The following is a 7,266-nucleotide window of genomic DNA, read 5'->3' on the forward strand; positions in this document are numbered from 1 at the left end:
CACAGAAGTGACACTTAACAACTACTGTTTCTCCCCATCTCCTCTGTTCCTCTCTTCTGAGTTCTCTGTATGAAATGGGGCATTGGCCTCTGTAGGCACAACTCAGGAAAGGGGATTGTGAGTTCCTTTTAACCATAGTCAGGTCATTGTTGTGGGAAGGCTGCTTGTTCGTTCCTGGCTGCCCAGAACCGAAATAATCACATAGTAGCTGTATTAATTACAACACTGCTTGGCCTATTAGCTTATGCATATTTTTAGCTCACTCTTACCTCTTAAATTTCTGTTCATTTATATTTTACCATGAGGTTTGTGGCCTACCGGCAAGGTTCTGGCCAGTGGCTTGCATCTTTCTCTTCTGGCGGCTCCATGGTGTCTCCCTGACTCTGCCTCCTTTCTCCCAGCATTCAGTTTAGTTTTATCCTTGTTCTATTCTGCCTTGCTATAGGCCAAAGCAGTTTTTCTATTAACCAATGGTATTTACAGCATACAGAGGGAAATCCCACATCAGTTGATTCATTGCATGAAGCTTGCTAGCTTGGTGTGGGTAGCTTTTGAAATGTCTTGGTCTTAAGTCTCAGAGGGTCTGTGCTTGTATTTGGTCACAGTTAGTGAAGATAGAGGTTTTGCCCCAGACCACGTGCTGGTAGAAAGCAGGAATGATGCTTTGGTCAGGGATCTCAACATTCTTTCCTACATGGGAAAAAGAATAGAGAGAGGTTAGAGTTGTGGGCCTTGTATGAAAGTAACCACGATTAGCCAGGATCAGGGCTGTCTGGTCCTTTCTATGACTTTGGTGGTGGTCTTGTTTTACCAGTGTTCAGATGATTGTGGAGGGCTCTTGCTTTTCTTGTTATGATTGAAGAGTGAGTGACCTTACCTAATGACCACTGGAATTGTTTATGCTCACCAAAAGGGCTCCAGGGCTTAGGAGTGAGTGCCAGGCTCCCTGGTCGCCACCCCAGGGTCTGACTGAGAGCCAGACCAGTTGTGCTAGTTCAGACAGCCTTCCTCTTCCTTGAGATCCAGACAGCTTAAACCTTGGGTTAGCAATTCTTGACGCCTGTGATTAACTGGTATCATGTGCTTGTCATGAACTGAGCACTGGTGTGGATGACTTGGGGTCTCAGAAACCCTGTCTTATGACTTCAGCCTCCAGACTTCAGTGGGACCACAACAATTTCTTGTGTCCTGAGACGCCTGGCTGCTTGCTTCCTGTCACACATAGCAGCTGATGTGGCGAGGTTTAGGATTGCATCAGCCTTCACTCACCCAGCAATCAGATGATGTTTGGACAGGTCCAGTGTCACTGTGTTTTGTAGTAACTGGGTTGAATCACAGAATTGCAAAATACTCCAGTATAGCTTAGCAATGACTTGGTTACAAGTGGGTCTCAGCAGGTAGACGTGCAGTCACGCTTTGAGAGACAAAACAATGATTAGCTGGACTTGGGTGGAGGCATAGTCCAGGGAAGGAAGGACAGGTCTTCCTTTCAGAGGTGATGCCATTGTTCCCTGGACTGTGTGTTATGCAGGTGGATGAATTAAATAAGTTCAGGTTGAAACCCCTTTTGTTATGACAGCTCATGACACACAGAGTTCTGAGTGAGTGTCAGTTATTAAACCATTTAATCCTGAAGGACTGGGACTGGGGATTAAGAGCATGGCAATGTACAAGGTTGGACAGTGGAGGGGAAACTGTGAGCTGAGTTGTACATGATAGTCCTCTGCTCTCTGCCTAAATTAATTAATTAGTTGAGACAGGGTTTCCCTGTATAGTCTTGGCTGTTCTGGAACTAGCTCTAAAGACCAGGCTGGCCTTGAACTCAGAGCTCCACCTGCTTCTGCCTCTTAAGTGTTGGGATTAGAGGCATGTGCCATCACTGCATGTAAATATTGTTTATTGATGTGTTTGTGTTTGTGAGTGGGTGTGTATATGTGTATTCTGATACCCGAGGAACCAAAAGAGGGTGTTAGATCCCCTGGCCTGGCTTTGCAGAGGCTGTGAGCTACTGGGATGTACATGCTGTGACCCAAACTCAGGTCCTCTGAAAGAGTAGAATGTACTCCTAACTACTGAGCCAGCTCTTCAGCGCTCTCTCTCTCTCGCTCTCTCTCTCTCTCTCTCTCTCTCTCTCTCTGTGTGTGTGTGTGTGCTGCTTGGAGATGCCAAGGAAAGCCTCTTGGAGGTTACTAGCTGAGTCTTTATATCATTTTTTTGGGCAAGTACTGCGGATTACATCCAGGGACTTGTGCATACCAGGTAAGCAGTTTATCACTGAGCCCTGAATCTCTGTTTTTGGAAAAAATAGAACTATATCTTTAATAAGAAAAATTATATACTGTATAATTAATTCACCTATTTAGGCTATACAATTTAATAAGTTGAAAATATATCCACAGAGTTTGTTAACCCTCACCTTAGCTAGTAACGGAGTATTTTCATTACTCCAGAGAGACCCTGTGCCTATTAGTGGTTTCTCCCTACTTCCTCCAGTTATTTGCCCATCATCCAAGCTCTAGGAAGCTTGAATTCACCTATCTGCAGACTTGCTTCCTTTGGACATTTCCTAGAGATGGGATAATATAGTAAATAACTTCTTGTATATTGTTGTTAGCATATTTTTTGCTTTCTTAATATCAAAATATATTTTATTCTGGACACCTTTCAGATCTAATTGAAATTACAGCTGCCAAAACAATGCAATGTTAAGGGGAAAAACTGCAGCAACACACACAAAGTACCTGAAAAGGGTCAAAGGGTTGTGGGAACAGATCACCCGTGATGTGGAACCCAAGTACATTGTAAAGGTCATTGACATGGTCTGGGAGAGACAGCCATCTCTATCCGATGTCTTTATACAATCGTCATGAAAACTGAACAGTCGAATTCTTTAATGTGTACAGAAAATGATCACGGCAACAATTGAGTTCTTTAACATGTACAGAAAACTTCTGGGCAGGTTTACACTTTAACAACAGCTTTGCAGTTGGCAGGGAAACTAACATATGTCATCACACAGGACTAAGGTATGCTCACAGAATTAGGCCCAAAGATCTGCCAAGCCCAAATAAAAACGTTGCATTGCTATAGTGTCTAGGATAGGAAAGACTTCATCTCTTCACTTCTGGAAGTATCACAATCCCGGACTTCAAACTTGGCTACAGAGCTACAGTACTGAAAACAGCCTGGTATTGGACCAATGAAAACAGACAGGAGGACCAATTAAACTGCATCAAAGACCCAGATATCAGTCTACACACCTACAAATACCTGATTTTTGACAAAGAAGCAAAGATATATAATATGGAAAAAAAGCATATTTAACAAATGGTGCTAGCATAACTGGATATCAACATGTAGAAGAATGAAAATAGATCCATATCTATCACCATGCACAAAACTCAAGCCCAAATGGATCAAAGACCTCAATGTAAAGCCAGCCACACTGAACCTTATGAAAAAGAAAGTGTGAAGTAGACTTGAACGCATTGGTACAGGAGACCACTTCCTAAATTTAATCCCAGTAGCATAAACACTGAGAGAAACAATTAATAAATGGGACCTCCTGAAATGGAAAAGCTGTAAAGCAAAGGACATGGACAACAAGACAAAACGGCAGCCTACAGAATGGGAAAAGATCTTCACCAACCCCACATCAGACAGAGGACTGATCACCAAAATATACAAAGAACTCAAGAAATTGATCATCAAAAGAACAAATAATCCAATAAAAAATGGAGTATAGACTTAAACAGAGAACTCTCCATAGAGGAATCTAAAATGGCTGAAAGATACTTAAGGAAATGTTCAACATTCTTAGTCATCAGAGAAATGCAAATCAAAACAACTCTGAGATTCCAAATCGTACATCTGTAAGAATGGCCAAGATCAAAAACACTGACGACAACTTATGCTGGAGAGGCTGTGGGGTAAAGGGAACACTTCTGCATTGCTGGTGGGAATGCAACCTGGTACAGCCCCTTTGGATGTCAGTGTGGCGATTTCTCAGAAAATTAAGAAACAACCTTTCTCAAGACCCAGCAATACCACTTTTGCTTATATACCCAAAGGATCTCAATCATATCATAGGTCGGACATGTGCTCAGCTATGTTCATAGCAACATTGTTTGTCATAATCAGAACCTGGAAATAACCTAAATGCTTATTGACTGAAGAATAGATAAGGAAAATGGTACATTTACACAATGGAGTACTACACAACAGAAAAAGATAATGACGTCTTGAAATTTGCAGGTAAATGGATGGATCTAGAAAACATCATATTGGGTGAGGTAACCCAGATCCAGAAAGACAATTATCATATGTACTCACTCATAAGTGGTTTTTAGACATAAAGCAAGGAAAACCAGCCTACAAATCTCAGTCCCAGAGAAGCTAGACAGCAGTGAGGACCCTAAGAGAGACTTACATAGATCTAATCTACATAGGAAGTAGAAGAAGACAAGATCTCCTGAGTAAATTGGTAGCATAGGGACCATGGGAGAGGGATGAAGGGGAGGGGAGCAGAAGGGAGGGGAGCAGAGAAAAATGTAGAGCTCAATAAAATTAAAAAAAAGGCAGAGATACAGTGAGGCCTGCTTGTTTGTAATGAGATGGAAATGTACACCAGACTAGATGGATGCTGCATGCAGAATGCTTCCTTGAAATTATCCAGAAATTCCAAAGAAAACAAAAGAGTTGTTAGGAAAAAATGTGCTTAGTTACTGACCCAGCTTCACTATTGGCATGGAAGGGCAGAAATCAGAATGCTATGGAGCCCTCAGAACTGCTATAGAAGTCACTGGATTCTAAGTGAGTGGATTAAAAGCATGAACTCTCTCCTTTGTCTCTCTTCCACATTCAACTAGAATCATGCATTAAAAATCTAATATTAAATACAACATTTCAGAGCTATTTACCATAAGGAGTAATTCATACCTTCCCCCTTTGCTGATTACAGAGAAGGAGGTGGGTGGGTGGGTAGTACAAAACCAAATAGGAAACCATCACTGGGGTCTCTGTAGCTGGCTATTAGTCCCCAGATGCTGGCTTTTGTGGGCATATGCCATGATGTTGATCCAAGGAGGTAGGATCTCTGCAGTGACTGTGCACACATCACTCTTAGCTCGTGAGAATCCTGCTTCTGTGGAAATGTGTAACATGTTTACAAAATGAAATGGTCTTAACAAGACGAAACCATTTCTGTCTGAAATGGTTTTCCCGTGTATCTAGTAAAACTTGTCATGTAGAAGCCTCATAATCTGTGATTCTTTTAAATGGCAAAATGCCCAGTCCTCTGGGGGGGTCTCTGGAGCAGTCTTTTAAAGTTACCCGTTTTCTTATATATTGTCAATACTTATTTTTTTTTATTGAATAAAATACACTTTTATGTGTATATCTTTTTTTCTAGTTGTTTTTTTTCTACTTTTGTATATTGTGAATACAGAAACCCTAGGCCTTGCATGTATGGATTTTCTGTGGTCATATTTTTGCTGTCTTTGGTATATTTGTGTGTGTGCACACATGTAATTCATCTTATATATAAATTCATACCATTGAAATTCTTCCTTCCTGATTTTTTTAGCTTATGCTTGCTCCAGGCAGGTAGGCAGGCAGTAGTTCAGGGAGGGTGTCCTAGCTTATTGTAACTTTCTATTTTCAAGACACAAAATGCTGGACTGAGGGAGGTGCCCTACTTCTAGGGACTCTTCATATGTATGGGTCTTTCCTCCAGAGATGTCACACAGCATCACTAGGACAGAAACTTTGGATTGTTTTGTCATTTTAGTGTTGGAACCCTACCTTCTATTTAGGGGTTTCCTTGCTGTGGAAGCTCCCTCTTGGAAGGACAAGATCTCGTCTCTCTACTGCAGCTGATATACCCACCCTCCCTGCTTCCTGATAGTATCAGGCTCCTTAGCTGCTCCTGTCCAGGGCTTGAATCCTAAGGGATATCTCAGCTCTTCCTCAGTGCTGAAGAGCACCGCAAATGCAGTAGCTTAGAGCATTGCCAATGGCGGTTTGCTCAGTCCTGCAAATGGAACAGTGACTGGCGTGTGTGGTTTCAACTCTGGAGCAACTTGAACTAATACTGGACTCTGGGGGTTGCCTGGGCCCCCTGCTCTCCATAGGCCTTCTTGGGCCTCCTCACAACATGGAGTGGATGGACTCCAAGGAGTTACGTCAGCTTTCTACCACGGTGACAAATCCCCTCAGATAGTCAATAGAGAAGAAAAGATTTGTTCTGTTGGGAGGGTTCAGAGGATTCAATTCTCAGTCATTTGGGCCTGGTTGTTTTGGGGCTTGTGCCAAAACAGTATGTCCTGGAAGGAACACAAGACCGAAAGTGGAGAGAGGAGAGGGCTCATGTCCCACTATCCCTTCAAGGGCTTGCCCCACTAGGCTTCAGTTCCCATAGTGCTTTCCACCCCTCAACAGTACTACAGGCTAAAGTCCAAATCTTTAACACATTGACCTTTGGGGAACACTCATCCACTCCATAGCAGGAAAGCTCTTATGGAAGTCACAGCCTTTCTCAGAAAGTATACAGTGTACACCTACTTATTGCACATCTCACAGTAAAGGAGCTGGAGAAACAGACTCTATTTGTCCATGAGAGAAGGCATTAATGCAATTTCCATGTTGTCACAGGGAATGACAAAGGCATAAGGATGGTTTACTGTGCCTTTGACTGCTGGAAGGGGCTGGGATGAGAATTACCCCACCCAGGACAGCTCAGTCACCTGTACCATCTTTTAAAGACTGTTTTAGGGCGGGAACTCAGCTGTTGTCATTTTCCAGGCTCTATTTATTCTTCCTAATTTTTTAACCCACTTTTCTGGCCCTAGAATCCTGTGCTACCCTTTTAACAACTCCCCTTTACTTAATGCCACCACGGCCAGCGTCTAGGTACCTAAGAATCTGATACCTTAATCTCAAGAGAGCTAGTGAGAACTCAATAATAAGAGGCAGGATAGTTCACCAAGGAAGAAACACCTGAGAAATGTTCTGCCTCACTAACAATGAAGTCAAAACACCTACATTAAACAGCGGCAGCAGCATGGGGAGCCCTTACTATCTCAACACCAATAATCTGAACTGCGGAGGGCATGTCGAGAGGAGCTTTCCCAGCTCACTGGGGTTGCAAGCTCTCCCAGCCTTTCTTGCTGGAAATTTTTGGCAATAAGTGCCAAGAAACAAAATGTGTCCCACTCACTTTTAGTTACTTGGAGTAAACAGGCTGTGCTAATACATTGCATTGAAGGT

Source organism: Chionomys nivalis, chromosome 1 (assembly GCF_950005125.1).
Source record: "Chionomys nivalis chromosome 1, mChiNiv1.1, whole genome shotgun sequence".
NCBI classification, from domain to species: Eukaryota; Metazoa; Chordata; class Mammalia; order Rodentia; family Cricetidae; genus Chionomys; species Chionomys nivalis.